This window comes from Carcharodon carcharias, chromosome 7, assembly GCF_017639515.1.
Source record: "Carcharodon carcharias isolate sCarCar2 chromosome 7, sCarCar2.pri, whole genome shotgun sequence".
In the NCBI taxonomy this organism is placed as follows: domain Eukaryota; kingdom Metazoa; phylum Chordata; class Chondrichthyes; order Lamniformes; family Lamnidae; genus Carcharodon; species Carcharodon carcharias.
The window spans coordinates 184,458,423-184,471,854 of record NC_054473.1 but is presented as its reverse complement, the minus strand read 5'-3'; the positions used below and the strand labels follow the sequence as shown (position 1 = coordinate 184,471,854).

The 13,432-nt window shown below is 43.7% G+C and overlaps 1 long non-coding RNA gene across 1 annotated transcript; it reads left to right on the top strand.

Annotated features, from left to right (window-relative positions):
- The first annotated feature begins 720 nt into the window (after positions 1 to 720).
- On the top strand, positions 721 to 2,152 carry LOC121279580. Its single transcript, XR_005943438.1, has 2 exons — positions 721 to 777; positions 1,837 to 2,152. It is a non-coding gene; the product is annotated as an uncharacterized LOC121279580 (long non-coding RNA).
- The last annotated feature ends 11,280 nt before the right edge of the window (positions 2,153 to 13,432 follow it).

Below are 13,432 nucleotides of genomic sequence, written 5' to 3'. Positions count from 1 at the left end.
GGTGAGTCACTGGAGCTTGCTCCTCTTTTCTCACGGTCCTCGTTCTACAGGCTATTCCTCCACTCTTTAAGCTGTTATCGCATCCTCTGGTCCTGGTTTTAACTCACCCCTTTTTGGTGGAAACCGGGCTGAGTTGGCATCAATGCGGGGGTGTGCAGTACAGCGAGTTGCCACTCCATTGATCCTACTCATCATGTTCCGATCAAGATATGGTGTGCTATTTTATTCTACGATCTGAGTTGGCCCATGGACCTGCCCAGACCAGAACTGTCAGGAGGATAATTGTGGGCCAGAAGTGGGCCAAATGGTAAGCAATCACCTCCGCCACTGAAGCTGGACAGAGGTAATGTTTTCACCCCTGTTTGTTAGCCTGTTTTTCTGTAAACGATATATCTCAAAAACTAATAGACAGATTTCAATGAAACTTGGTACACAGAAATAGTATAGCCCTAGTGAAAACTGATTAGTTTTTTTGGCAAAGATGTGGGTCCTGGGATATTTTTTAAAGGATCTGTTAACATTGGGAGACAGGGAAAACTGACTTCTTTTTCAAATGTTGTTGATTGTTTTAGAACATTTTAGTTTGTCTCTGCTGCTGTGATGAAATTTATCACAGCTGTCAACATATGAGTAGAGTTTTCAGAGCAGGTTATTGATTGTGGGTTGGCCTGAAGCCTCCTCAGTGAGATGGAAGCTCTTAATAAAACATTTCTTTTTTTTCAGTTTTGTGGTTACAGAGCATCAACCAGGCAGGGAAATACCTCAAGGAAGAGCTAGGTAACTGAAATAACGTTGAGTTAGCAAAACATGGTGGAGATATGCACTCCACTGAATGCCTTTTAACTTATGTTACAATTATGATGTTTATAAGATTATGTTTTGGGATGTGTCTTTAATTTAAGGTAACATGTGACCTATTCGGAAGTCTGCCTGACAGCAAGTCTGGATGGCTTGATTGTTGGAGATTAAGAGGACCCTACATTGTTTTACTGGGAAGAAGGTACGCAATGTTTACACTTGGAGCCAATGACAGAAGTCTGTGTGCTAACAGTGGATAGACTGTGAGTCTCCAAAGTCCCAAAAAAGTGTTGAGAACGGGTGGTTGTAACACTTGTGCTTTAAACTGTCCATTTAATTCCACAATAGAATGGAATTGAGGTCTAAAGAATAGCTAATCAGCACTTCTACTTGTGTATAAGACCCATGTGATTCACAATGGGTGATGGGCTTTGAGATGGGAAGGGTTATAGGCTTTCCTAAAATATTATTGAATGTCATAAATACATTACTCTTTCATGGCCTGGGCTGCAGAGAGCAGCTAGAGGATGAAAATTTCTATGGTTCACCTTATAAGAATGCAGGAGGGAGCTTGTTCTTGGATTGTAAACACCAAATTTGTGGGGAGTTAAAACAAGACTGGAAGATTTACCTAGCTTTAGCTAGAGAAGGTTCCAGGAAAACTCGGACTGTGAAGGAGTCCTGGAGTAAAAAAGTTACCAGGTCAGGAAATGAAAAGATTGGAAATAAACCCTCAGAAGCTAAGAATCATTTGGGCTGAGTTCAGGAAAATTGGCTGTCTCCTTAAGAAATGTGTCACATATACCTGATAGTGGATATTATCGGTTGTGCTAAAAGTTCTGTTCTGTAATTTGAAGTATAATTTGCCTTTAAAAAATAATGTTTAGACTTTGGTGCTTTTAGTCTGTTTGTTACAGTAAATGTCTTAACAAGTGAAATCTTATGTCATCCATTCAGCTATTAATTAGAAGTTTGAATTTCTTTTTAAAAAATATTGGATTTTGCTGGGATTGTAACACTTAATAAATTTACTTGCAGGCCAGAAGGAGCAGGTATTCAACTACATGGCAAGTGTCGGCTATGGCAGCATTTTCACCTTTGAGTGAGAAACTTGTGGGTTCAAGCCCAACTCCAGAGATCTGAGCACAAAATCTAGGCAGGCACACTGCTCATTGAGTGCTGAGGGAGTACAGCACTGTCAGTGATGCTATCCTTTTGGCATTAAACTGAAGCCGGGTGGACATAAATGATCATATGGCACAGTTTCAAAGAAGAACAGAGGAGTCCTCCACAGTGTTCTGAACAATATTTATCCTTCAATTAACATCACTAATAAACAGATTACCTGGTCATATTCATGTTGTTATTTGTGGTTCCTTGCTGTGTGTATATTGACTGCCGCATTTTCTATATCACAACAGTGACTACACTTCAAGAAGTACTCCATTGCCTGTAAAGCACTTTGACCTGTCCTGGGGTCATGGAAGTTGCTATATAAATGCAAGTCCTTCATTTCCTCTTTCTGTTTAACAATGGGCTCTAATTATGTGTTGACTGCAAATTTTGACAGCGGCGTAGAATTTCTCTTTGGCCATTTTTAGAGCAACAAATGGCCACAGTGAATGACCCCTGCACCTGCAAGGAGTGTATATGTGGAATATGTTATGACTGAACCTGGGAGAGGTCCCCCAATTTGTTATGGTCCCAGACGAGATACCCCAAATTGTTAACTTCCTGAATGTGATCCCAATTTTGTTATGCTCCCAGGTGAGGAGGAATGAGCTGGCTCCCTTTCTTTATTCGATCCCTTTGATTGGTTGCAACAAGGTTAATTTAAAAAGGACTCCTACCCTTGTGGATACCCTTTCCCAGTCCAAATGCATTTATGTTTTAGAAGGAGCCAATTTAACCAGGCTTTCTTGAGTTAAAGAAGGCGTCAGTTTATTAGTTACCAAAGCCCAAGGAAAATGATAAAAACACAACACACATACACACATCCAAAATGAGAAGTTGAGTCCAAAAATAAAAGTTAAAAGTATCTTTGCCTTGTCTGTGAGGAATAGATGATGAAGCATTGCAGCCATTAAATTGGGTGATTCTGTTAGAACTGATTTTGGCAGTTGAGCCATTGGTTTGGAGACACTTGGTTCTATAGGTTATTTGAAGGAGCTGTCTTGTTTCCTTTTTGGCTCTGGCTTTGCTGACCTTCCTCCAGCCAGAGAGAGAGGAGAGAGAGACCTTTATCTGCAAGCTCCAGGGATGCCTAGTTGCTGTTCTCCTGCAGCACCTTCATAGCACACACTTGCACATCAGAACTAGAACACAGAAAGCAGGCTTGTAGCTGGCTTTTTAACCCATTTCCTTGTGTATTCCTGGAAGGGGAAAACAAACATATTTTTTGCCCAGAAACTACTTTCTTTTAACTCAAACCATTTCCACATTCTGAGATGTAACTCAACGGGAGATGGCTTCTGCAGAGATTTGGTAATCATTCTCCATTGTCTCCACAACCATAGGAGATTAAAGTTCAATATTTTGCATTGCACCTCCCCCATTCAAGTGTTTCTGTCTGGCGTGAGCCTTGAGACCTTTTTTTGGTGCGACATTCCATGTTCTCTCTGTACTAGTTGGTCAAGTATAATCCACTTAGCAATTTTCCAGAAATTAGTCACTTTACATTACCTTTTGCTTGTAGGTCTTTTAAACAAAAACCACATGTCTTACTTAAAAAGTTCAATATGCCTGTAAGTAATTCAGGGCTGTGATCTGCTATGACAGATGAAGAGGGGGAAATCCAATTGTAGTCATCAGAAATACCGCTGAGTCAGGAAGAGAGTCTTTCATTAAATGCAAGTTTGTTCATTTAAGTGCTACAACACAACTTGGCATTATTTCCTTCAGATATCTGGGAAACATCAACTACTTTTTTTTAACTCATTCATGGGATGTGGGCATCACTGGCCAGCATTTATTGCCCATCTGAGGGTATTTAAGAGTCAACCACATTGCTGTAGGTCTGGAGCCATATGTAGGCCAGACTGGATAAGGACAGCAGGTTTCCTTCCCTAAAGCGCATTAGTGATGATGGTCATCATCAGAATTTTAATTCCAGATATTTGAATTGAATTCATATTTCACCATCTACCATGGTGGGGTTCGAACCCAGGTCCCCAGAGCATTGCCCTGGGTCTCTGGATTACTAGATAGTGACAATGCCACTTTGCCACTGCCCCCTCCTACATGCATTGATAAAGCACTAATGACGTGGTAAAACATTGCAAGGTGCTTCACAGGAATGATTTTTCAGACAAACTCTTGGCACCGAGCCACATACAATGAGGCATTAGGAGCAAAAGCTGCATCCAGGAGGTTAGGTATCAAGGGCATCTTAATGGAAAGAGAGAGATTTTAGGGAGAGAATTCCAGAACTCAGGGCTTGGGCAGTAGAAGGCACGGCTGCCAATGGTGGAGTGAATGAAATCAGTATGACCTGGAGGATTGCAGAGATCTCGAAATTTTGTATAGTTTCTTTACTGTTGATTTACATTGGGGTGCTGAGTCTCATGAATTGTAAACAAAAGATTAGACTCGGTAATGAATTGACACCACAACTGAACTGAACAAAGCAGTTTGAAACACTAGTGGTCTACCTGCACGATGTATATCATCTGTGATGTCTCTAGCACAATATTGTATCTATGAGCTGCCCTTGGGCGACAAACCAACTCTGCACAAGCTTCAAAGCTTAACTGACTGCATAAAAATCTTTAATGAATGGAATTACAGAATATAGGCAGCCACAAAAAAGCATTACATTTGCAAAATACCTACTGAATAAACCAGAGGATTAAACATCTGGCAGCTACAGTGACAAGGGCTGGAGTGATTTATCCCAGCTCTGTTTTATTTTTTCTCATCCTGCACTGCCCCCATTCACCCCATGAACAAATTGGGAGGGAATTTCCAGCCTAGGCAGAACATATGGCCCCAGGCTGGGGCACTTTACTGGGAATAAAGATGGCAGAGAGACAATTTAATAGTGCTCTGTAAAGTTATAATAGGGTTCTATAGAGTAGACATATCAAAGATATTTCCAGTCATTGGGGAGCCCAGAACCAGTGGTCATAAATATAAGATAGTCACTGATAAATCCACAAGGAATTCAAGAGAAACTTGTTTACCCAATGGGGAGAACACGGATCCCCAGATAAGATTTTGGGGTTTTCAACATGGCCAAGCATAACCCTGTCCTCACCCAAAGTCAAAACAGTCATACTCACACAAACATACATATACGCACACACACATACATACATACACACATATACACATGCACTCACACACACACACACAATCACATACACAGTCACACATGCATGCATTCACACCACAAACACACACACACACACACAATCACACCTACACTCACAGTCACACAAAAGCATGCATACACATAATCACACACAAAGTCACCCACTCACGCACACACACACAAACAGGCACACATATGCACTCTTTTACATGTACATGTACATGTACTCTCCCACAGAGATGCACAAGCAAACTCTCACATGCACCTACACATTCCAGACACACTCTCACAAGTACAAACCACTCAGACATGCTCTCATACACACAGACACTCTTTCACAAGCACATACTCACAGACACTCTCACATGTACAGACACACAGGCACACGCACGTGCATACACATATAACCATGTAGATACACGCTCACATGCACACACACACACATGCACATATGTGCTCCCGAATCACTCAATTCATATTCTTATTCATTCGCAGACGCAGAACTTTCCAATGGATGTTTGGATCCATGCAGCAAAATGACACGAGAGTCCTGAGCCAGTGTTTGATGTCAGGGCACAACTGGTGCAACCTACCAGGAATGAGTCTCCTAACTGGCCACTTCTGTGTAGGTCCACCTATGAACTGTGGGTTCCCGAGGCAGGAGGACCTCTCAGGGGCCCACAGCACAGGGCGGCTGACAGCCTCACTGGGGATCTGGGTGCTGCTGAAGCAGAAAGGTGATCTCAGGGCACCTCAACTTGAGATGCCCTCTGTAAATCTGAGAATGAAGAGGCCCAAAGCTGGTAGGGCCATCGTTCTGGAGGAGGGACTCCTCTACAGGATGGGCTTTGGTAGCGCGTGTGGCTTTTCATCCTGATTGCTCCCTCACTGGGGCATGGAGCCTGTGGGTTGATGACCCCCACCCTTAGCCTGTCACAAGGAGACCGCCTCCTATGAGCCACCAGTGTCACACTCAATGGTGGCCTTTACACCTTGAGAAATGTTCTCTTATCCAGGACCTTGATGAGCCCAGTTTGCTGACTGCCTCCTTGAAGCAGGCTGCTGACTTTGCTCCCTGATCACTCTAAGGAAATTGTCCAGGAGGCTGCAAGGTGGGACGGGCAGTGAAGAACTCTATTCAATTGATCCTTTGATGGCCTTAACAGGCCTTTTAACTGTCGGCGGGTGTGCTGCCGACTCTGGCGCTCGCCTGACATCAACGGGAGTTGTTTCACGCTCGAGTGGGTTCGGGCGTGGACAACTGTGAGGGCTTCTGGTATTAGATTGGCCTCTTCTTGAAGATGTCACAAGCAGCTGTAAACAACAGGCAAGCAAGACTGTGTTCAGTAATAGGCCCCATAGCTTCAGTCATTGCACTCAGTCCAGCAATCAACCTTTAAGTCACTATGTTGGAAATTGGAGTTTTCATTTACTTATTCAGGAACTGTCAATCCAAGCTGACACAACGAGGAACGCAATTTGAAGCACATTGTAGTTCTGCAAATAACATTACTGGGATTAGTTCCGTCAAACAGGTTAGGCAGGTCATGGAAATGCATTGGAGGCTTTTAATTGTTGCAACCTCTGTCACACACAAGCTGCTCTTCCAACTTTGAGTCACTGCAAAACCCATTCCAAAATGTCAATTAGCGCTTAATTCAACATCATTTCAAATTTAGGACGAACTCCTCAAACTGCGCCTCAGAAAAACAGCACTGTCTTGGCTAAATGAATTCCTTTTAGCGCTGAAGTGAACTGTTTACTTGAGGAGGCAGGAATGTAGGAACTGTCGTGGGCCATTCAGCCCCTCGAACCTGTTCCAACATTTAATTAGATCGTGGATTCTTTGTACCTGATCTCCGTTTATAACAAGAACCTACGGGCAGCATTTTCAGTTCGGTGGGCGTGCGTGATCGGTGGGGCAGGGATCAGTTGGGGAACTGACCACCGACCACCATCGACCCCCGACCGTGATTTCACGCTAGCTGGCCAATTAATGTCCAGCCGGCGTGAAAGGCGCACTGAAATGCTCAGCGCAGCTGGGGTGGGCACAGGAGGAGGGCTGATGTGTGCTAACGCTGGGGAGCATAAAATGAAATCTCCCTGAAGGCAGAGAGCTGCCTCAGGGAGCTGTAGCATTTGAAAGCAATCAAAAAAGATCTTAAGATGCAGAAAAAAATGTCCACACGTCGGATTCAGTCAGACGAAAATGTAGGTGGTGAAAATTCTGTCCAAGCATTTATATTTTGTTTTAATTAATATCGGAAACCTCATCTCGCCCTTGGACAAGGTTTCATCAAAAAGGAAAAGTCTGCCTGGCTGGTTTGCCTCTCCGCCAGCTGTAACGTTGAGCGGCAGTGAAAATTCCCAGTTAATTGCGCTGTTAATGGGCTTAATACCCTTTTAATTATCGGTGGGCATGCTTCTGAGTTTAGCGTGCGCCCGCTTACCAAAACACCATGCGATGCCGGGACACTCGCCCAGTGTCATCACGTGGTATTTTACGCACAAGCAGCTCAGGCATGTGCCCACCTGCTCCGTGAAAAATTCTGGTCTGTCGGTCTCAGTTTTGAAATCTGAAATTCAGCCCTCAGCTCAGCAGCTTTCTAGAAGAGAGAGCGTTCCAAGTTTCCACTATCCTTTGTGTGAAAAAAATGCCTCTTGGCATCACCCATGTACAGCCTCGCTGGAATTTTAAAGTTCTGCCCTCTAATTCTGGACTCATCCACCACAAATAGTTTCTTTCTATCTGCCCTACATCAACTCTTTTCATCATCTTAAAAGTCTCAAACAGATCATGCTTCAATCATCTGTATTCAAAGGAACAAAAGCCAAGACGATGCAACATGCCCTCATGATTTGACCCTCTTAAAGCCAGGATCAATCCGGGGAATCTTTGATGCATCCCCTCCATGACCAATATATCATTCCCGAGATGCAGAGCCCAGAAATAAACGTAGTGCTCTAAATGGGATCTAACCAGAGCTCTAACGTTCTCTTTGTATTCAAAGCCTCCTGAGATAAAAGCTAACATTCTATCAGTCCTTTTAACTTTAAGGCACAGACATATAGCCAAAGAGTCAAAGACAAAGGGTTGAAATTTGTGCATGACTTCATACTGACACTGCACACCTTTCAATCTCTGAGAAAGTAGGTCATTTAGAAACTACAATTATATCTCCCAACCTTGGAATTTTGCCGTGAAATTTCCAAGGACTTGGCTTCATGATGAGTGAATCAGAATGGGGGTTTTTATTTTGTGGTGATGTGAATTGATAAATCTGCGATCTGCAACTATATTTTATGAGTGAAACAATTTAACCCGCAGCAAGTGAAGGGCACTATCAACAGGTGTCACAAGAAGCCCTTTCAGGGGGCTGATATCAGGTGACGCTTCTTCACGTAAAGGGTAATGGAAATCTGGAGCTCCATCACCCCAACAACAGTTGTTGAGGCTGGGGTTCAGTTGAAAACCTTAAAGCTGAGATTGATTGTTCTTTATCAGCAAGGGTATTACCCCCAAGGTGGGCAGGTGGCATTAAGATACAAATCAGCCGTTATCTAATCAAATGTCAGAACAGGTTGGAAAGGCTGAATGGCCCATTGTTGCTATGAATGGCCTTTGGCTTGTTGGCAAGATCGGAGACCAACAGCAGGTTTTTTTTTCGACATGAGTTAATGGAGGATTATTCCAACTTCATTTAATTTTCCATAATAAACAATCTTCAGTGAATATTGAGTCAAAGGAGCTGTACGATAATTCTGTCGTATTAATATTGGTTGCATAATTTGCAATGGTGTATTTCAATATGACTTACATTATTCCATTAAATGCCTGCAAATAATTCAAATCACTCCCTCAATGACTGAACTGGGGAAAATTTAATTCCCTCCCCCAATCCAATAGCAGGTTTATTCACTTACCTACTCCATTCCTCTCCCTGTATCGGAGCAACTGCCATCCTAAGCCGACAGGGCCCTACTTAATTTTGATGAGTGTCTTGCTGCCGATGCAGAATTACAAATCACATGCCAGCAACATCAACCCACATTTATTTTGCGCCTTCAATTTGATAAAAATATCCCAAGATGCTTCACAAGAAATCTGACGCCGGGCCAGATAAGGAGATGTGAGAAACCAAAAGCTTGGTCAAAGCAATCGACTTCAGGGACATCTTATAGAGAGGAGAGAGAGAGAGATAGAGAGAGAGGAACAATGTCTGCACACGTTTGCTGTCCTCCGCTAGTCTGGTTTCTGAAAGGCTTCATTCCACTCAACTTCCTCCGAGAGGGGACTTATTTAATTTGTGAGGTCCTCTGCGGTGATGGGCATTTACTCACCCTGCCGATAATCTGTCCGGAAAGGCCCCTCTCTGACCTGTCACAATTTTTGTTGGTAGCATTGCCCTTGCTGATACCATTCCCATGACTGTTACTCTTTCTACGCTCTGAAGCCGCTACTGATTAAAAGTAGCAAACTCCCCAAGCAACCCTGTGGGCCATTTGACACAAGCTTTCCCTCGTAATTGCCAAATGACTCAGGCTGGACATTTCCTTTGCCTTCGGGAGAACTTCTTTATTTTTCCCTGTAATTTTTCCTTTCCACCCCCCTGTTCTTCTTAAGGCGCTGAGTCATCTCAGAGTAAAGATCGATCGCTGTGAGCTGCCATTCTTCAAGCGCAGGGCTTAGAGTAGCGGTGGACTCCTCGATGAGTGTGTGTGTGTGTGTCTAAAGCTGTAAACGATTTCAAAGGTCACACTTCCTATAGTGAAACCTACGCTAAGGAATTGGATTATAGTTAAAGAAGCGTGCATACATACTGCTGTTGCCACAAAGCTGCTTTCTCGTGATCCTAGAGGTGAAGAGGGTCCAAGATGACTGGGCAGCCTGGCAGCTGCAGTGGTTGGCCAGTACAGGGTGATTCACTGCTTCCGCCCCTTTGCTACAATTCAGCAAGGGAGATGGCTTACGCCATGGTAACACTGTGAGGTTAGGCATGGTGTTAGGCCTCAAGCATACAGGTAAGCCCCAGAGCTACCTCAGCCAGTACAGGGATTGAACCCACGTTGATGGCATTATTCTGCACCACACTCTTTGCCAACTGAGCTAACTGACCCCACAGGGCTTAAAGAATGAAGGGGAGCTGGCTCCTTCACAGCTTGGGGTATTGCCGCTCAACATCCCCCCTCCCCCCACTCTCCCCACAATCCACTGCCCACTTCCATACCAGCACCCACACCCCTTGTTCCAGCAGAGGCCAGTGGTTGGTCACTGGGATCGGTGATGGGACGACCTGTTTGGTTTTCTAGCTCAGAAAGTAGAAGATGGTTGGTGGGGTTGGGGGGTTGGGGGACTGGTGGGCGGGAGGGGCTGGTGGGGGATGATGGGATGGAGTAGACAGGGCTTGTGCAACACATTCAGATGATGTGGGCCTCGTTGTTTCTCAATTGCTTGTGCAAGAAAAGGCCAGAGTGGGGACTGTGGAACACATTTAATTGAAGGGGAAGGGAAGAAGGGAGCAGTAGATGAAAAATCAGAGGGGAGCTGAGGTGAGTCCTCTCACTCTGCAAGAAATTAGAGGGTACATATATGTGATAGTCACGAAAAAGCCAATAAAGAATTCAGGTGAAACCTCTTAAGACAGAGAGTGATAAGAACATGGAACTTGTTACCACAAGAGGCGGAATTTTATGATCCAGTCACAGCAGGGGTGAGGCCGTAAAATGCAGTGAGCGTTCAAAAGTCCATTGACTTTGGCAGGACTGCAAAATCCCGCCAGTATAAAGTTCTGCCCAAGGAGTAGATGAGGGGAATAGTATGAATGCATTTAAGGAGAAACTAGATAAATACATGATGAGGAAAGGAATAGAAGGATATGGTGATAGGGAGTGGGAATGGAACATAAACCCAAGCATGTGGGGCTAATTAGCCTGTTTCTGTGCCTTAAATGCGACATAACACAATGTTGTTATGAGCTGAGATGCACTGTCTGAGTGGATGATGGAAAAGTGACAAAAGGAATTGGATATATAATTGAAAAGTAAAAGTTTGCAGGGATGTGGGGAAAGAACATCAGGGAGTGCAATTAATTGGAAGGCTCCTTCAAAGGGTTGGCACAGGCACTGTGGGCTGAATAGACTTGATACATTTGTGTGAGTTGTGCAAAGTAGAGTGGTTGGAAGGATCTGTGGGTTCAGAGAGGGAGCATGGTGGAAGAGTAGCGGTAATTCTCCAACTTGATTCAATTGATAGCTTCTAGGTCAGAAGATGATAGGCTACAGAGACTTAAGCTCAAACTGTAGTACTGTGGGAGTGTTGCTGAGGGGCTGTCTTTTAGGTGAGACATCAAATCAAAGCCCCAAATGCTCTCTAAGGTGGATGCAAAAGGTCCCATGACACAATTTTGAAGAAGAGCTGGGGAGTTCTCCGAGTGTCCTATCCCTCAATCAACATTACTATCTCATTAAAAAAAAGCAAAATACTGCAGACGCTGGAGGTCTGAAATATAGAAAAAGAAAGTACTGGAAAAGCTCAGCAGGTCTGGCAGCATCCATGGAGAGAGAAACAGAGGTAACGTTTTGAGTCCAATATGAATTGAAGAGAGATAGAAATGTGATGGGTTTTATGTTGTTGAAAAAGTGGGGAAGGTCTGATGGAGTAAAAGAGGTCAGGAAGAAACTGAAGGCCAGGGGAGGTGGGGCTTGATGATGGGGATGGGGCGGGTCTCTGATAAGCAAGGCTCTATGTTGAGAATGCCAAGTTGTGAAAGTAGCCTTGATGCTGTTGGTCATTTTCTTTTCATTGGAGTTTCATTGAATTAGGAAGCACTTTGTGTCACGACTCACTGGGGATAGTGCACTGTAATATCAAGCCCCACTGCTCCCTGAACCACGACAAATGTGAAACGTTTGATCATACCACCAGGTTGCCCAAATTCTACCCAACTGTTGAACTTAGGTTAACAGAATAGGAGCACCAGCTTTGTAAACTTAATAAGTAAATAACTGTTTATTGAACAAACTGTCGTTAACCAGTGGTAAAAGTAAGAAATATGAACTGCTAATTTCTAACACTATAAATCCCTGTACACACGAATACAGGACACATGAGGCACACAGAAACATGGATTTTAAGGATGGGATAAAACAGCTCAATAGCACCAACTTCAGAGTACAGGATTCGATGGGTTGATTTTGATCAATGTCTTCCAAATTCCGTTCAGCTCTTGTTGATGACACAAGGGGGTCTTCCAGCACTTTCAGTATTTAATTCACTGGTTGAACACTTGCCTTTCAATGCCTCTAACATTGATTTTCCCCTTTGTCACTTGACGAGGGTTTTTAGAGAGAGAGCAGGTTATAGGGATATGAGGAGAAAAAGCTAGGTATTATTGTGGAATTACTGGAATCTCACACAAACAAGAGAGAGAGGTTTTAGGTCTTGTTCCTTTCAGGTTCACTGCTCTCACAAAAAACCTAGTCTGGAGCCAATTAAAATGTTGTTGCCTGGCAGCTCCCATAGTCTAGGATGCCGTTCCTGCACTATGGCACAATCTGTTCCAGGACTGCAAAATTATTTATATCTCTCATCCAGTTCCAGTGGATATGTCCTTCAAACTGCAGCCATTGTAATTTTAATCCACAGCCCAACAAAAAATAAAAAGATATGTTCTTTACAACAGTCCAACAGGAATAAAAAGATATGTTCCTTACATTTGTTTTACTGGACATGTAAGAGAGAGGGGGGAAACAATCTCATTTGTGTTAATATCATCCTGGTAAAGTTCCCATTCTTCTTACTTTTATGCTGAGTTTTTTTCTATCCGAACTAATTTTTTTCCATCATCCTTCTAGTCCTGCAGGTGCTGACTTATGTCTGACAGGCATAATGGATGATGTTGGGTCTGGAACCTTACTGAATGGCTGTTCTCCAACCATGTACTAAGACAGTGAGACTTGGCAATTTAATCAGGCATGAAGGTCATCACAATTGAGAAATAAAAGGTATAAGTGTGATATGGATGCCTAGGGTTGCCAAGTCTAGTTGGATGTAGTCCTGGAGATTTCATCACACAGTGCCTCACTTCTAATGCGCTACTTCCACATTCCTGCAGTGGACCTCCTGATAGATCCATACTCAGTCCCAGCCAGAACAATCACTTACCTGGTGGGCGGAAGTGTGTATTTGGTGGCAAGAAGCTGTAATCAGGGATTCAGGTCAGTAGCGAGAGGAACACTCTGAGCACAAGTGGCACAGCAGGGAGGGAGGGACTGCCTGACTGACCAACCATGGGAAGGGCCACTGTTGTGACCAGGTGTAAA